This window comes from Rana temporaria, chromosome 5 (genome assembly GCF_905171775.1).
Source record: "Rana temporaria chromosome 5, aRanTem1.1, whole genome shotgun sequence".
Classification (NCBI taxonomy): Eukaryota; Metazoa; Chordata; class Amphibia; order Anura; family Ranidae; genus Rana; species Rana temporaria.
Window position 1 is genome coordinate 329912415 of NC_053493.1, and position 16968 is coordinate 329929382.

The following is a 16968-nucleotide window of genomic DNA, read 5'->3' on the forward strand; positions in this document are numbered from 1 at the left end:
TGAAAAATTGTACTTCTATACAGCTAGAGTGTATATTTTTGCACCATATCTGGAATTTGGGGTATTTTAGGTGACTGCCGATGAAAAATTATACATCGGATAGGAATCTTTCAGTGGAAGGTGTGGCATTGGAGGGTGTCTGCTATGCAGCTAGGGGAATTACTTAAATTCTTATTTCCATATCACAAATGTGCTACAGAAAACATAACAATTATTAAAAATATGGAACAATATATAGTTGCATGTTTTTTTCTTTCTGCTTCACACTATAGCTGTCTATTATCATTTTACTGCATGTGTTCCATTATAGCAGTCCATTTATTTAGATGGAGCTATATTTAAAGAACCTATTGTGGTTGCGTGTTGAGGTGCCATTCTTAATGAATGACACTGCAACACTTAAAGTGCCCTGACTTACCCTGTATTGCAGTAAACCACAGGGGCGGACTGACCATTGAGTCACTCGGGCACTGCCCGAGGGCCCCATGCCACTAGGGGGCCCCATCCGGGTTGCCAGGCTCAGTAAAACCAGGGACAGTATGTAAAAATCTGTGTTTTTTTTTTTAGATCTGTCCCTGATATGTCCGAAAATGACATGCTTTTAATGTGAATATCCCAAGATTTTAGCTGCCCGCCTCTGCACTACCTCCTGGCGTGGTGGCCATCTGTAAGCCAGAGGGGCCCCATAATCTTCTATTGCCCGGGGGCCCCATGAGTTGTCAGTCCGCCCCTGGTAAACCATGCTCATTTTACCCCGTGTTTCCACTATGTATAGTTGTGAAGTCAGCCTAAAAGTATGAAGGAATACACTGACTGTATCTCCTATCCTGAATTTAATCTTTGTCTTTGCATGAAATGTAACATCACTTTAGAAATGCCATAAACAGCCAAATCAAACACTAGGTGTACAGTGTATCCAACACCTCTACTTAAACTGCAAGTGCCCATCTGTTGAGTCGCTGAAAGGGAAACATTCAAGCATTAATAAAGTTATAATGTAGGTATATAATTTTGCCATAGCACAAGAGTTAAGTGTATTCTTCCTGATCCACCTGTTTATATTAAACCAATTTGCAAATTATAGTGCCCTCAAGCACTATACGAGACCCATCTTCTATGTACTTTGCACTTCAGCTTACTCCTGTAAAAATATAATCAAATAGAACAGGGTATACTGAAAATAAAAAAGTATTGTGTATTTTCAGTGAGCACTTTTTTGTTGTGTAGAGATATATGTAAATTGCATGTATCACGTAGGTTATATTATTCACTACAAAACGGCCTTACTACCTAAACATTTAAATGGGATACCCACCATATAGGGGGTATGTCGAATTTAACTCATCTGTTACATGATGGCCCTCTGCTTTTCCACTATTTTATGCTTGACCACCAAGAATGAAGAAAAATACCTAGTAATTTTAGGGTAGGGGAGCATGTGACACATACCCCCTCTTTCCCCATGATGTTAGTGATTTGATGTTCGAGCACCCAGCACTCCCACTTATAAGGGCAGTGCGATTCCTCAGCCCTGTGTGCAACACAAAACAGTGGAGGAGCAAAGAAATGGTAAGTATGTGCAGCTTTTGGACCAGCATTGGCGTAAACCTGCTTCGCTATATCAGGGGTCTCCAAACTTTCTAAACAAAGGGCTAGTTTACTATCTTTCCGACTTTAAAAGGGTCGGACAGTGGCCATTGGGAGTATAAAGTGTCCTGGCGTCGGTAGCAATGCCCCATCATTGGTGTCAGTGGGTGGAATAGTGTCCCATTGTTGCTGTCAGTGTACGGAATCGTGTCCCATCGTTGCTGTCGGTGGGTGGAATAGTACCAAGGGCCGGATAAAGGCAAGCAAAAGTCCACAGTTTGGAAACCACTACCCTATATGAACAAGCTGACTTTTAAGTAAGGTTACAGAAAACATATTTCTCTATACCCTAAAGGCAGTTCTCTGACAACCAGAACACTAAACAACTTCACAACAAAGAAACCGTGCGTGATCATGTGCCCAGAGTATTTTTCAGAGTTTGAATAGTGTATTGTTTTATAGTTTGAGATACGCAGTGGTGAGTTGCTGGGAAAAAACCTTGATTCAAAGATGCACCAACTTTTTATTTTATTTGATTTTTAGTAAAATCCCCAAGTGCTATTCTAGTATTAACTGCAGCTTTAAAACTGCTTGTCCGTTCTCTTAAAGGTATATTTTTAATGATTGTATAAATATCCTGTTTATTACAGTAATTATTGTTAAACACTTCTCTGTCCAAAGTATAAAATCTAGCTATGCTACTGATTAACAGTTATAATCTTTCTAAACATATTTGGTCAGGTTGAATAAAAACAGAAATTTATACCGAAATTAAAAGCATTAATGCATATATAAACTGACATTTGGGTTGAAATCAATCTGGATATGTCATTTAGGTAAAGAAATGTGTAGCAGAATTCTTTAGTGTCATGCAGTAAGGCAGTGTTTCCCAACTCCAGTCCTCAAGGCACACCAACAGGTCGTGTTTTCAGGCTTTCCATTATTTTGCACAGGTGATTTGATCAGTTTCACTGCCTTAGTAATTACCACAGCCGTTTCATCTGAGGGAAATCCTGAAAACATGACCTGTTGGTGTGCCTTGAGGACTGGAGTTGGGAAACACTGCAGTAAGGAATCTTGTTTGGCTGGTGGGGATATAAAACCTATCACTACAAGTAACATTTCACATCAGGGGGGGGGGGGCTAGATTTTTGCCCCTAGGGCAGTGGTCATCAACCCTGTCCTGCAGGGCCCACTAACAGGCCAGGTTTGCAAGATAACTGAAATACATCACAGCTGATATCATTTGCTCCCCAGTGATTGCAGTATTCTAGACTGCATCTCCCCAAGGTAATACATAAAACCTGGCCTGTTAGTGGGCCCTGCAGGACAGGGTTGATCACCACTGCCCTAGGGTACAGAAGAACATATCTAGTTGCACTGCACGAAATGGAATAAAACCTTTTTTTCTCTTTGTAACAATGTATGTTTTGAAGCTCAGATTACAGGAAATACCCAGATGTATTACACATTTGTGCCTCTGCAGTCACTCTGCCTCTTGTGAGAACTGTGCCGACCCAGTCTTGTAAACTGAATTTTATGTATGCAATTTAAAAATTAGAAATCCCATATACTGTATGCAAATATCGCAGAGAAAAGCAGTACTTACAGAGATGGAAAATACTAAAATCTAATAGTGGCCATTCTTTTATTTACTGAATGTCTGTGGTCAGCAGGAGGTAATAATTACCATAAACATTTGGTGCTTCAACGTCGCATGTAGTTAGAGATGATCAAATTGATCTGAAAAAAAAAAGGAAAAAGTCTGGTACAACACAAATTTGAACACATTGGGAATCTTCCACCATGCTAAAGTTTTTACGTGATTGGTATGCAAAAATCTTTTGTAAAAGTGGAGATTAGCACAATTATGGTTTCAATGTACAATTTAAGTGAATCAATAAATATAAATCCCTCTCCAAACCATATTACATTCTGGAGTTTTGGCTTGTCTGTAAATTCCATATCTTGGGAGTACAGTTCAGGATACAAGTAGTCATAGACCCTGGGTTATAAGCTTGTATCTTCAAGTGATTGGACACTGGCAAGCTTTTGCTGATATGCCCATTTTGGGGGCTTCCTTATAACCCTACCTCATTCTGTGAGTCCTCAGTTTGGTATTGAGCAATGTAGAGTAAGCAAGGAATGGAAAGGTGGCCTGTATCTGTACTGTACTCTAAGATAGGAATTTTTCAGGTAAGTCAAAATTCATCTTATCTAAATTGTACAGTACAGGACACAGGAAAAGTATTCATAGATCCAGGAATGTCCCCAAGCAGTGAATGAGAAGGATAGGAAAAAATGTGGCAAACAACTGTGCCAAAAGGCCCAATAAGAGGGGTCAACAGACCCAACTTCAGAGTGTCGCTGCAAGTATCTTGCAGCTGCAGAAGATTGGACATCCAGCTGGTAGAACTTTGATAAAGTATGAACAGAGGACCAGGGTGTGGCCTTACACACCTCGGCTACAGAGGCCTGGTGCCAAAACCCCCAGGAAACTCCCACTGATCTTTTGGAATGGGCACATAAAAGTACAGGAGGATATTTGTCCTTTAGACTATAAGCTCTAGTGATCAGATTTTTGGTGGACTTGGAAGTAGGGTGTTCCTGTTCTGTACCCTTGAACAGAAAAAAAAAATCCAACGCAAAGAGCTCATTGTGTAGTAGATCAAATATTCAAATTTTAATAAATAAAAATGCACTCATAAACAAGGTGGAAGAAGCATGTAGTAGTCCTAAAGCGAAGCAGCCAAAGGTCACTCGATCTGCATCAAGGCACAGCCAAGCTGGATGGAATGCTGCAGCTTGCTGGGGAAACACTGGTTCTTTGCTGGAGGAAGAGAGACCAGCTGCTTTCAGTGCAGACACACCTCCCAAGTGACATTATACATTGGGGATGCCAATATGGAGAGACACGTTTCTGGAGGAGTTCCCCTTTCATCAGTCACTGTCACTGAACCTTTGTCTGACTGCTAGCAGCGAAACATGAATCTATTGCAGGACAGCTTCCATGTTGTCTACTCTAGTGGCAACATATATAACCAAATGGGAAACCAAGGGTGCCAAAGGAGAGTCAGACTGTCACCAATTGCCTCCCTGGGGACATAAAAGCTAATTTTAACCACATATAAAAACAGCAAAAAACAACACAGACTACTGTTAAAAATGGGATAAATAACAATGATAATAGTAATAGCACCCACCTAGTGCAAGAATAATGATCATGCAAACCCTTGCTATCCTATCCTACAGTACATCAGGGGAAAATGTAATAGACATGTAATGGTTAGTGCGTGAATTAATATAAAAAAACTGTATATAATGATCATATCAAACAATTGGGCTAGTAATGCTTAAAAGGTTAGTAAATGAATTGGATAACTGAATGTAAATCTGCATGTAACAGAGGCCCCAGAATTTATACAAAAATGTTAACTGTTTATCAGGGCCATTTGGGTGATTTCTGTTATCATTATGATTTAAAAAGGATCCCAAAAAACTATGTGATAATAAATGGCTTCATGTGATTGCTATCCTTAAATATATATATATTTTTTGGCATGATCAGTCATATTTTCAATGTTAACTACTTCTGCCCCCGAAGAATTGGCTGCTCAATGACCAAGCCATTTTTTGCGTTTCGGCACTGCATCGATTTAACTGAAAATTGCGTGGTCGTGTGATGATGTACCCAAACAAAAATGATGTCCTTTTTTTCCCTACAAATAGAGCTTTCTTTTGGTGGTATTTGATCATCTCTGCAATTTTTATTTCTCTTTCGTTCATGGACGGACACAGCCTTAATCTTGACTTAGTGCCTATTAACCTTCCTTTAGGAGTTGACTAGGCAGAAACTTATATAAAAGGTTAACTTATCATACACACCCTATAGCCCCGCCCAGGTGTAACCCCTCTCTCTGCATTTTGCATATCAGTTTTTGATCTGATGCTGTATTCTCACTGGCGGCCATCTTCTTGTAAGCCGCTTTTTGGTGATTTCTGCTGAGGTGTACTGACTGCTGCATTACTCTGCTGCACTGTGGTTTTCTGCCCTGTTGGCCTCTAGTGTCAGATCAGCGGCCATTGTACCATGGATCAGACCATTTTAAAAACGGCAGATGAACAGATACACGCTGCGACTGAGCAGTCTGAAAGACTGACAAAAATCGCAGCCTCACAAACAGCCTTTGATCCCAGCTTTGGAGAGCACAGATTGACAGACACACTCTGCAGGCAGCAGCTCTGCTAGCTAAACCATCTGTTACGGTTCCTGGGTGGTGAGTCCTCAGGGGGGGGGACCCCTCGTCTCTGCTGCAGCCAGGAGTGGTGGGTTACTTGTTTGGGGGTCCCTGTGTCAGGTGTGTGGACAACATGGCATCAGAAGCAGACGCTTTTTCCCCTGAGACACCTGAGCTGGAAATTCATGCCCCTGCACCCGATTTATCGGTGGGCACTAGGCGGCAATCCTAGATGCCTTCGTAGCCAAGGTGGAAGCAGCGCGTGGGAGAATAGGGGCTAGAAAGCGCCCCCTCCCTCCGCCATCTGCTGGGGACAACTCAGATGCGTTGCCAGGTCCAGCTAGCACTCATGACCCAGGCCCTGAGGTATCTGAAGATGGTGGACCCTCCTGTTTCCAGATTAAACAAGCTCCACCATACCAGTGGAGGGGGCTCCGGCCTTCAAAGACTCTGCAGACGAGAAGGCTGAGGCGATCACCCGCAACCTGTACATAGTAGTGTGTTGACGGTATGCTCAACCATAATTGGGGCCCTGGTGTCTCAGACACGCACGGAAGGGGCAAAGATGCTGCTCTATGGTTTACAAGCATCAGGCTTCTTCGAACGAGGTAGCCCTAGCTGACCTACTAGTACAAGGCCTAAAAATCATTTGTGAACCAGCCTTGATCACTATTCCTCTGCTGGCCAGAGCTTCAGGTCAGGCTGTGGCGTTACGCCGTCTACTTTGGTTAAGATTTGGTCCGCCAACCAATCTTCCAAGAAAGCCCTGATGGACTTGCCTTTTAAGGGCGACAGACTTTTTGGAACTCCCCTGGATGACATAATTAAAGATGCTACAGGAGGTAGAGCACACTGCTCCCACAGTCCAAAAAGGGGGAAGAAGCCAAGCCATAGGCAAGGGCCCTTCTTTACCGCACACAAATGTTTTTTTTCGTCCGCCCAGTACGGCGGGTAAAAGACCACAGGCTCCCTATCTGATCTTCCACAAGGATAAGGTGGTGCTGCATCCGCAGCCTTTTTTCTTCCTAAGGTCATTCGACCTTCCATCTCAAGGAAGACATTGTACTGCCATACTTGTGTCCTCATTTGTCAAATCCTAAGGAGACGACGTGGCATTCCTTGGCCGCTGTCCGAGCTCCGAGAAGATACCTGTCTGTTACGGCTCCGTTCCGGAGTTCAGACTCAGTGTTTGTTTCGGTGGCTGGTCCCAAGGAGGGTCCAGTGGTCTCATCGGCCACCATTTCGAGGTGGAGCCGACAGATCAACAACGTTTTCCCAACTTCATCATTAAAACGACGTTGCCCACATACCATCGTTTTAAAAAAATTATCTAGCAAAGCGCGGTGACGTACAACACGTACGATGGCACTTTAAAGGGGAAGTTCCATTCGCCTTTGGGCTGCTTTAGCTGATTCCGTGTTAGTAAAAGACGATTTGCGCTTTTTTGTCTGTTAGAGCGTGATGAATGTGCTTACTCCATTATGAACGGTAGTTTTACCAGAACGCGCGCTCCTGTCTCAGAACTTGCTTCTGAGCATGCGCAGGTTTTTTTCGTCGTTTTAGTCCACACACGATCATTTTTTACAACCCGAAAAACGACATATAGTTTAAAACGACGTTAAAAAATGCAGCATGTTCGAAAAAAAAAAAATTGTCGTTTTTCAGAAAACGACGTTTTCTTCATGCTGAAAAATGATCGTGTGTACGCGACATAAGGCTGTGTCCGTCCATGGACGAAAGAGAAAATAGGATTTTATGCTCACCGTAAAATCTCTTTCTCTGAGTTCATGGACGGACACAGCACCCTCCCCTCCTTTTTATGTTTGTACTACTTTTTGACGAACTGATCTGGGAGATGCAGAAAGAGGGGTTACACCCAGAGCGCCCGCCCCCTGGGCGGGGCTATAGGGTGTGTATGGTAAGTTAACCTTTTATATAAGTTTCTGCCTAGTCAACTCCTAAAGGAAGGCTAATACCCACTAAGTCAAGATTAAGGCTGTGTCCGTCCATGAACTCAAAGAAAGAGATTTTACGGTGAGCATAAAATCCTATTTTTTTGCGCTATCGACGAAAAAAAGAGCGATAATTTAAAAATATATATATATATTTTGTACTTTTTACTATAATAAATATCCCAATTTTTTTTTTAAAAAGGTATTTTTTTCTCAGCTTAGGTCGATGTGTATTATTTTACATATTTGGTAATAAAAATCGCAATACGCGTATATTGATTGGTTTGCGCAAAAGTTATAGCATCTACAAATAGGGGATAGATTTATGTGCATGTCTGAGATCTCTGTTACATCCAGATTTACAAATAGTTATGCAATTCATTTACTTACGTACCTTTTAAGCATTACTAACCCAACTGTTTGATATGATCATGATTGTTATATACAGTGGGCTAGATTCAGGTAGCTGCGCTTGATCTTACGGCGGCGCAGCGTATCGTATTTACGCTACGCCGCCGCAACTTACAGGAGCAAGTGCAGTATTCACAAAGCACTTGCTCCGTAAGTTGCGGCGGCGTAGCGTAAATGGGGCCGGCGTAAGCGCGCGTAATTCAAATGTGGAAGGGGGGCGTGTTTTATGTAAATCTATAATGACCTGACGTGATTGACGTTTTGTACGAACGGCGCATGCGCCGTCCGTGTACATATCCCAGTGTGCATTGCTCCCAAGTACGCCGCAACAACGTATTGGTTTCTTTTTTTTTTTTTTTGTGTATTTTGTGCGTGTACTCGAGAGAGGAGCCGGACTGCAGGAGTTGGGAGTAGGCAGGCCTCCCCCAGAGGCAATCTGCCACCTTTCTCCATGCCCCGGGTGGCAATGGCAGGTGTGTGAGGGGGTCCTCCCACACAGCCCGCCCTACCTGCTCCGCTTTGAAGCCCAACGGGGCAGAGGGACTCCCTATAAGGGAGTGAGAGGATTAGCCCGCTCAACCAGCCCCGTTAGTCCTTCGCCTCTCTTTTTAGAGACCGCGTGGTCAAAGTGCGTGATGTTAACCCAATTTCGAGTGCGTGTAAGTGTGGTGGTTTTTGTGGGAGGGGGGTGGGCGTACTAAGCGCAGGCTTACCTCGCATAGCACACCCACCGGGAGCCGGGCTGAGACCACCAAACTCAATTCACATGTAGCCGAGACCGGGATCCGAACCCCTAGCTGCAGAGGTGAATGGCTTGTCAGCGCAGTGCCAATCGCGTTGAGCCACCGCAGCTCCACAACGTATTGGTTTCGACGTGAACGTAAATTACGTCCAGCCCTATTCGCGAACGACTTACGCAAACGACGTAAAAAATTCAAAAATCGAAGTGGGAACGACGTCCATACTTAACATTGCGTGCGCCTCATAGAAGCAGGAGCAACGTTACGCCGGAAAAAGCCTTACGCAAACGACGTAACAAACTACCGCCGGGCGCACGTACGTTTGTGAATCGCGTATCTGGGTAATTTGCATACTCTACGCCAAAAACGGCGGAAGCGCCACCTAGCGGCCAGCGTGAGAATGTACCCTAAGATACGACGGCGTAAGAGAATTACGCCAGTCGGATCTTAGGCTAATGTCGGCGTATCTTGCTTTCTGAATACAGAAAGAAGATACGCCGGCGCAGATTTGAATTTACGCGGCGTATCAGTAGATACGCCGGCGTAAATTCTTTCTGAATCTACCCCAGTGTTTTATAGTTATTCACCCACTAACCATTACAGGGAGTGCAGAATTATTAGGCAAATTAGTATTTTGACCACATCATCCTCTTTATGCATGTTGTCTTACTCCAAGCTGTATAGGCTCGAAAGCCTACTACCAATTAAGCATATTAGGTGATGTGCATCTCTGTAATGAGAAGGTGAGTGGTCTAATGACATCAACACCCTATATCAGGTGTGCATAATTATTAGTCAACTTCCTTTCCTTTGGCAAAATGGGTCAAAAGAAGGACTTGACAGGCTCAGAAAAGTCAAAAATAGTGAGATATCTTGCAGAGGGATGCAGCACTCTTAAAATTGCAAAGCTTCTGAAGCGTGATCATCGAACAATCAAGCGTTTCATTCAAAATAGTCAACAGGGTCGCAAGAAGCGTGTGGAAAAACCAAGGCGCAAAATAACTGCCCATAAACTGAGAAAAGTCAAGCGTGCAGCTGCCAAGATGCCACTTGCCACCAGTTTGGCCATATTTCAGAGCTGCAAAGCACAAGGTGTACAATACTCAGAGACATGGCCAAGGTAAGAAAGGCTGAAAGACGACCACCACTGAACAAGACACACAAGCTGAAACGTCAAGACTGGGCCAAGAAATAACTCAAGACTGATTTTTCTAAGGTTTTATGGACTGATGAAATGAGAGTGAGTCTGGATGGGCCCGTGGCTGGATTGGTAAAGGGCAGAGAGCTCCAGTCCGACTCAGACGCCAGCAAGGTGGAGGTGGAGTACTGGTTTGGGCTGGTATCATCAAAGATGAGCTTGTGGGGCCTTTTCGGGTTGAGGATGGAGTCAAGCTCAACTCCCAGTCCTACTGCCAGTTTCTGGAAGACACCTTTTTCAAGCAGTGGTACAGGAAGAAGTCTGCATCCTTCAAGAAAAACATGATTTTCATGCAGGACAATGCTCCATCACACGCGTCCAAGTACTCCACAGCGTGGCTGGCAAGAAAGGGTATAAAAGAAGAAAAACTAATGACATGGCCTCCTTGTTCACCTGATCTGAACCCCATTGAGAACCTGTGGTCCATCATCAAATGTGAGATTTACAAGGAGGGAAAACAGTACACCTCTCTGAACAGTGTCTGGGAGGCTGTGGTTGCTGCTGCACGCAATGTTGATGGTGAACAGATCAAAACACTGACAGAATCCATGGATGGCAGGCCTTTGAGTGTCCTTGCAAAGAAAGGTGGCTATATTGGTCACTGATTTGTTTTTGTTTTGTTTTTGAATGTCAGAAATGTATATTTGTGAATGTTGAGATGTTATATTGGTTTCACTGGTAAAAATAAATAATTGAAATGGGTATATATATTTGTTTTTTGTTAAGTTGCCTAATAATTATGCACAGTAATAGTCACCTGCACACACAGATATCCCCCTAAAATAGCTAAAACTAAAAACAAACTAAAAACTACTTCCAAAAATATTCAGCTTTGATATTAATGAGTTTTTTGGGTTCATTGAGAACATGGTTCTTGTTCAATAATAAAATTAATCCTCAAAAATACAACTTGCCTAATAATTCTGCACTCCCTGTATATGTATATAACATTTTTCTCTGTTCTACTCTGTAGGATAGGTAGGATATCAGGAGTGTGAATGATTAATTATTCTTGCACTAGATGGGTGCTATTACTGTTAATATTATCATTAATATCATTATGTATCCCATTTTTAAAACACTAGTCTGTGTTATCTTAGGTGTTTTTCAATGTGGTTAAGTCTTATTAGGTTTTTTTTTTTTTTAAAGTGTATTTTGTGCGTGTACTCGAGAGAGGAGCCGGACTGCAGGAGTTGGGAGTAGGCAGGCCTCCCCCAGAGGCAATCTGCCACCTTTCTACCTGCTCCGCTTTGAAGCCCAACGGGGCAGAGGGACTCCCTATAAGGGAGTGAGAGGATTAGCCCGCTCAACCAGCCCCGTTAGTCCTTCGCCTCTCTTTTTAGAGACCGCGTGGTCAAAGTGCGTGATGTTAACCCAATTTCGAGTGCGTGTAAGTGTGGTGGTTTTTGTGGGAGGGGGGTGGGCGTACTAAGCGCAGGCTTACCTCGCATAGCACACCCACCGGGAGCCGGGCTGAGACCACCAAACTCAATTCACATGTAGCCGAGACCGTGATCCGAACCCCTAGCTGCAGAGGTGAATGGCTTGTCAGCGCAGTGCCAATCGCGTTGAGCCACCGCAGCTCCACTTAGTCTTATTAGGTTTAATGTCCCCAGGGAGGTAGTTGGTGACAGTTTGACTGCACCTTTGGGTTCCTGTTAAGCCATATATGTTGTCGCTAGAGTAGATAACATGGCTGCTTTGCAGCTGTCCCCGATGAATTAATGTTTGGAGCACTGCTAGCACAGTTGGGTATAAGTACAGTCATTAGTAATCCTGAGTGAGACTAAGCTTGATGAAAGGGGAGCTCCCCCAGAAACATGTCTCTTTGTATTGGCATTTCCAACATATGATGTCACTCTGTCTTTTAAGATCTGGACTTTGACAGTCATGCCTTTAAAGCCAGACACTGAGAAACAGGATGGAATAGAGGGTCCTGAGATTGCAGATCTGGCCTGTTGGGAAGAGGCAAAGAATCATCTGCTAGACATCCGAGTATGTCTGTGCACCAGATTCTTTTGAGCCAGTTCAGTTCAATGAGAATTACTATTTTCCTCTTTTGCTCTTTCGTTTTGAACAGACAAGGAAGAATTGACACTGAACGTGTAGATTAGCCTGAACAAGGTTAGCGCTAGAGGATCATTGGTCCTAGCTACAAACAGAGTTGTTGTTAAATTTGGAGGCTATGATATCTACATTTTGGATCACCCATTGGGGACCCATTCCTCCTGATCTAGGCAGAGGTAGTCAACTTCTCAGGTTTTCACTCCTGGGATGTGGACTGCAGAGATCGCTGGACAGTGAGTTTCCATACATCAGATTATCTGGTTTGCTTCCTTCCCTTCAAGGCTCCTAGTGCCCCCTTGGTGGTTGATGTAAGCCACAACTGTGGCATTGTCTGACGGCACCCAAATTGGGCATCCCTGCAGAATGGAGGGTTCAGTGTTACAGAACCATCCAAACGGCTCTAAGCTCCAGGATGTTCATGGGGAGCTTACCTTCCACAGGTTACCATGTTACCTTGACTGTAAGGGAATGGAACACTCCTTCCTAGCCCAATAGACTGGCACCTGTTGGTATCACTTTCCAAGACTTCCCTATTGTTAAGGCTGGGCTTAAGATCCACCAAGACAGGTAATTCCTGACTTGGCTGGAGAGGAGCATGAGTAGGTCAAAAGATGGACCATGCTTGTTGCAGGTTGACAAGATGTTTTTTTTTTAGAGTTCTTGAATGAAATTGGTCCAGTGGTGCAGCCTCAAGCAGGCTACTCTGGGGCCTAGAACTATTAAGGAGAATATAATTGTGTTATGTCTCCTTTTCTTAAGCATAGGCTGCGAGAGAGAATTTTTTTCCCCAAAGGAAAATCTTTGATTAGGACACATCCAGGACCAGACTTAGGTAATCTAGATAAAGAGAAGGCTGGAGAGCAGATTTTATTAATCTTGTATATGTTTCCCGACAGCTGAAAGTGAGAAGAGTTCTTAAGCAGAAAGTTGTCTGGATAACCTATATATTCTTTCTAGTATAAGAAGAGATGATAGGACCATTGTTAATACTTTGGGAGCAGAGGCTAAGCCAAAGAGGATTGCAAAAACCTGGAAGTGATTGCCACTGTCCAACCAGAAATCGCTAATGAGGTGGTTAAATGGGAACATGCAGATAAGCATCTTTGATGTCAACAGATGCCATTTATTCCCCCTTCAAGAAAGGCAATTACCAACCCTATGGATTCCATGTGAATTTTTTTAGTTTGAAGGTATTTGTTGTGGGGATTTAAGTCCAGAATAAGATGAATACTCCAATTTGGCTTTAGTACTGTGAACAAATTGGAGGCTAATGGCACAACAATTGCACCAGGAGGATGTGGTACTTATACTTACCCAAACCAGATGCTCTCTTGGCCCTTCCAGATTGTCTGGACTTTTTGTCCCAAGGGCCAGTGTCCCATCCTGCTTCTTGATCACTGTTTGAGGGCATGTTGAAGCCATGATCCTGAGGTGTAGGGGCCTTTCAGACTCAGTCAACCCCTTCTATAATATTCATCCTAGAAAATACTCTGTGGGATGTATTCTGTCTTTCCTTCCATCAATGTACAAATGTCGAAGTTTATCATTCTGAGACCTTTGGCCTCTCATTCTTTGGGTAAGTCCTTTGTTTTGGGTGTAAGACATGTTTCTCTCTCTCTCTTTCTCTCTCCTGTCCCCTTGGGACCTAATCTGGTTTTCTCTGTTCTTACGAAACTTTATTTTGAAGCTTAATGATAAGGAAAAAAAGGGAAGCACTCACGATGCCACATCTGTATAAATGAGAGGAAAACATAGAGGATTACTCAGAAGGGGTAACCAACGGTCGGACTTTAAAGGCAAGACAACAATAGAAATAGCAAAAAATATATTTATTACAAAAAGTACAAACAAATAAACACAGTGTTCATGAATAAAAACCATACAAGATATTGAAATATATGAATTAAGTCCCTTGTACATCAATGCATTTCTCTGTGCGTATTCTTTAGGACGAACAACAAGAGGGAACAAGAACAAAGAACAAATCTCACTATCTTGGGATGGAAAAAGCCCGATATATATACATATCCGAATATCGGAAATTCTACATATACAGAAGATGTTCCATAGGAAGAATAGTAGAATAGGAAGAATAGTAGAAGTGATATATGTGAATATATCAAAAGCTCTGCAAACAGATGAAGTAGAGATAATTATAAGGCAAAAAACTCCCTCTACAGGGAATATCCAGTAAAAGAAATGCCATATACTAAACGCACACAAATATATGATCCGTGGTTTTGATCAATGACAAGCGAGACTTTTGTCATTGATCAAAACCACGGATCATATATTCGTGCATTAAGATAAAAAACTTCTGACTTTGCAACCCTTTTAAGGATAATACCTTATCTAACCTTACAGTGCTCACAAGGTATAGTTTTTTGTTGCTAGTACCTCTGAACATGTGGCCTCTGAATTAGCAGCCTAACCATAAAGATGAATAAATAAAGTGCTAAGGCATAGGGAGAAACATGTAAAAATATTTTTACCTTGTTGTATCACATGGAGTTAAGGAGCCAAGCATAAGTGAGAGCTTGCATATGAAGGTGTTGCCAGAGAGACAGCTAGACACCAAGTGAGGGGAATTTAAATGCTCCCAGCTGAACCAATGTGTCCCGCCCAGCGTCACGTGGGCGTGGCAGGGACGGGGAGGCATCTGTGCCTGAACGAGTGAATCCACCCTTACAGGCCCAGTCATCTACCCAATGTCAGCCTAGATGGAAAGAAAAACCTGCTTGTGCGGTGCGACATAAAACATGTATTGTCGCACACACCAAGCAGTAACGTGGTGCCGATGCGGTAAGGAGCACCCCCTCAGATGGAGTTGGTGGGTCTGGGCGGGTGCTCCTTACCGCATCGGCGCCACGTTACTGCTTGATGTGTGTGACAATACATTTTTTATGCCACACCGCACAAGCAGGTTTTTCTTTCCATCTAGGCTGACATTGGGTAGATGACTGGGCCTGTAAGGGTGGATTCACTCGTTCATGCACAGATGCCTCCCCTTCCCTGCCACGCCCACGTGACGCTGGGCGGGACACATTGGTTCAGCTGGGAGCATTTAAATTCCCCTCACTTGGTGTCTAGCTGTCTCTCTGGCAACACCTTCATATGCAAGCTCTTACTTATGCTTGGCTCCTTAACTCCATGTGATCCAACAAGGTAAAAATATTTTTACAGGTTTCTCCCTATACCTTAGCACTTTATTTATTCATCTTTATGGTTTCTTCATCATCCTTTCTCTTTTTTGTCACTCACCTCATACTTGGTGTTTGCTCAGCCCTTTCATCTGACCTGGTGCATGTTTTTTTTTCACACTTCTTAATAATACCATACATTCATTATATACCACTGATCTCAATCCACAGAAGTGTCGGCCCACTGTCTTCCACATGCACACATTGGGGAATCCACAGTGCTCCCTGTTTGTCCACATGTCCCTACCTCAGCTCCCATGCCAGACAATCTTAACGGCTCTGGTCCCGTGCTCACATCTATACAGTTGACGTGAGTATTTATAGGTTTAGTTATCTTGTTCTGTATATTTTTATTATTCTACTACACAATTATACCACACGGTTATGTCTCTTTATAGATCACCACTGCATTCGCCCCTGAAGAGTTGGTATATCCCAATGAAACGCGTCGGGAATACATAGATGCATGATGTTCATACAGATGATTTTATGTTTTTTATACTGTTTTACTCCCAGATTCTCATTATACTATCAAGCCCCTCCAGTGGTTCATTTTGTGCAGGACTTGTCCTTACTCCACGATATGCCAAGTACCATGGTGTTATTATGCATATGTAATTTGTAGCATGTTTATGCGATTTTGTGGATGCAATTTTTGTCATTCAGTATGCTTTATATTATATCACAAGGCATAATAAAATGCTCTTTGCCAAGACTTATTTTTGTTATACACCTCTCATTGTAAGTCCTCAACCAACTCCCCCTTTTTGTGTTGGAACCTAATTAAGCAATACTGTATACCTTATATGCTTACTCCACATGGTGATTGGCCTTATTTAAAGTCCTGCTGACCAAACTCTCTTTTTCCACTGCTTTTGGATGTTTCAGTTGTAATGATTAAAAAGCCAGTGTCCTGTGCTATACAACTAGGAAAGTAGGATTTTCGATTTACCAGTAAAAAACATTTCCTGGAGTAAAGTACAGGACACAGGTCCCTCCCACTGTGCTTATCATATCCCTGTTGCTTGCTACATAACAGAAGCAAGCTGGGAGTGGGGGGGGGGGGGGTTATATAGGGAGATGTTTCTACAGCCTTATTTTTTACAGTGTCTTATAACCTCAAGGGCGTAGATAAGGGGGGGTCAGTAGTGTTCAACCCCCCCAGGGCCAAAATGAGCATGTCCCTGCTCTGCAGTTGCACATGGCACCAGGGACAGGCAGCACTGCAGTCAGTGGCACACAGAGTGTAATAATTCTGCTGCAGCAAGTGTAATAAATTATTAGGCATATCCGCACGCATCTTGTGGTACACTGCCAGGCCGGTCTATTGGGTTTAGTGAGAAGGCTGACAGATCTATCACTAAGTAGCACAGTGGGAGCTGGTAGTGTGTGTAGTCCTGCCCACTGCACACCATGTATTCCCGTTGGCTTGCAGTGCCACTCCCACCTTGGGCTTGGGAGAGGAGCTTTGCCTGGGCCACGGAGTGCATAGTGCTTGTAAAGTGCTGTTTAACCGCCAGCCCCTCACATGGATCAACTGCTGCTGTCCTGTCTAGGTATGTCCCTCTTTCTCTT

The 16968-nt window shown here is 43.3% G+C and overlaps 1 long non-coding RNA gene across 1 annotated transcript; it reads left to right on the top strand.

The window, feature by feature from the left end:
• Positions 1 to 15141: 15141 nt before the first annotated feature.
• Positions 15142 to 15999, top strand: LOC120939667. The gene is made up of 3 exons (XR_005749345.1): positions 15142 to 15358; positions 15565 to 15703; positions 15792 to 15999. It is a non-coding gene; the product is annotated as an uncharacterized LOC120939667 (long non-coding RNA).
• Positions 16000 to 16968: the final 969 nt, after the last annotated feature.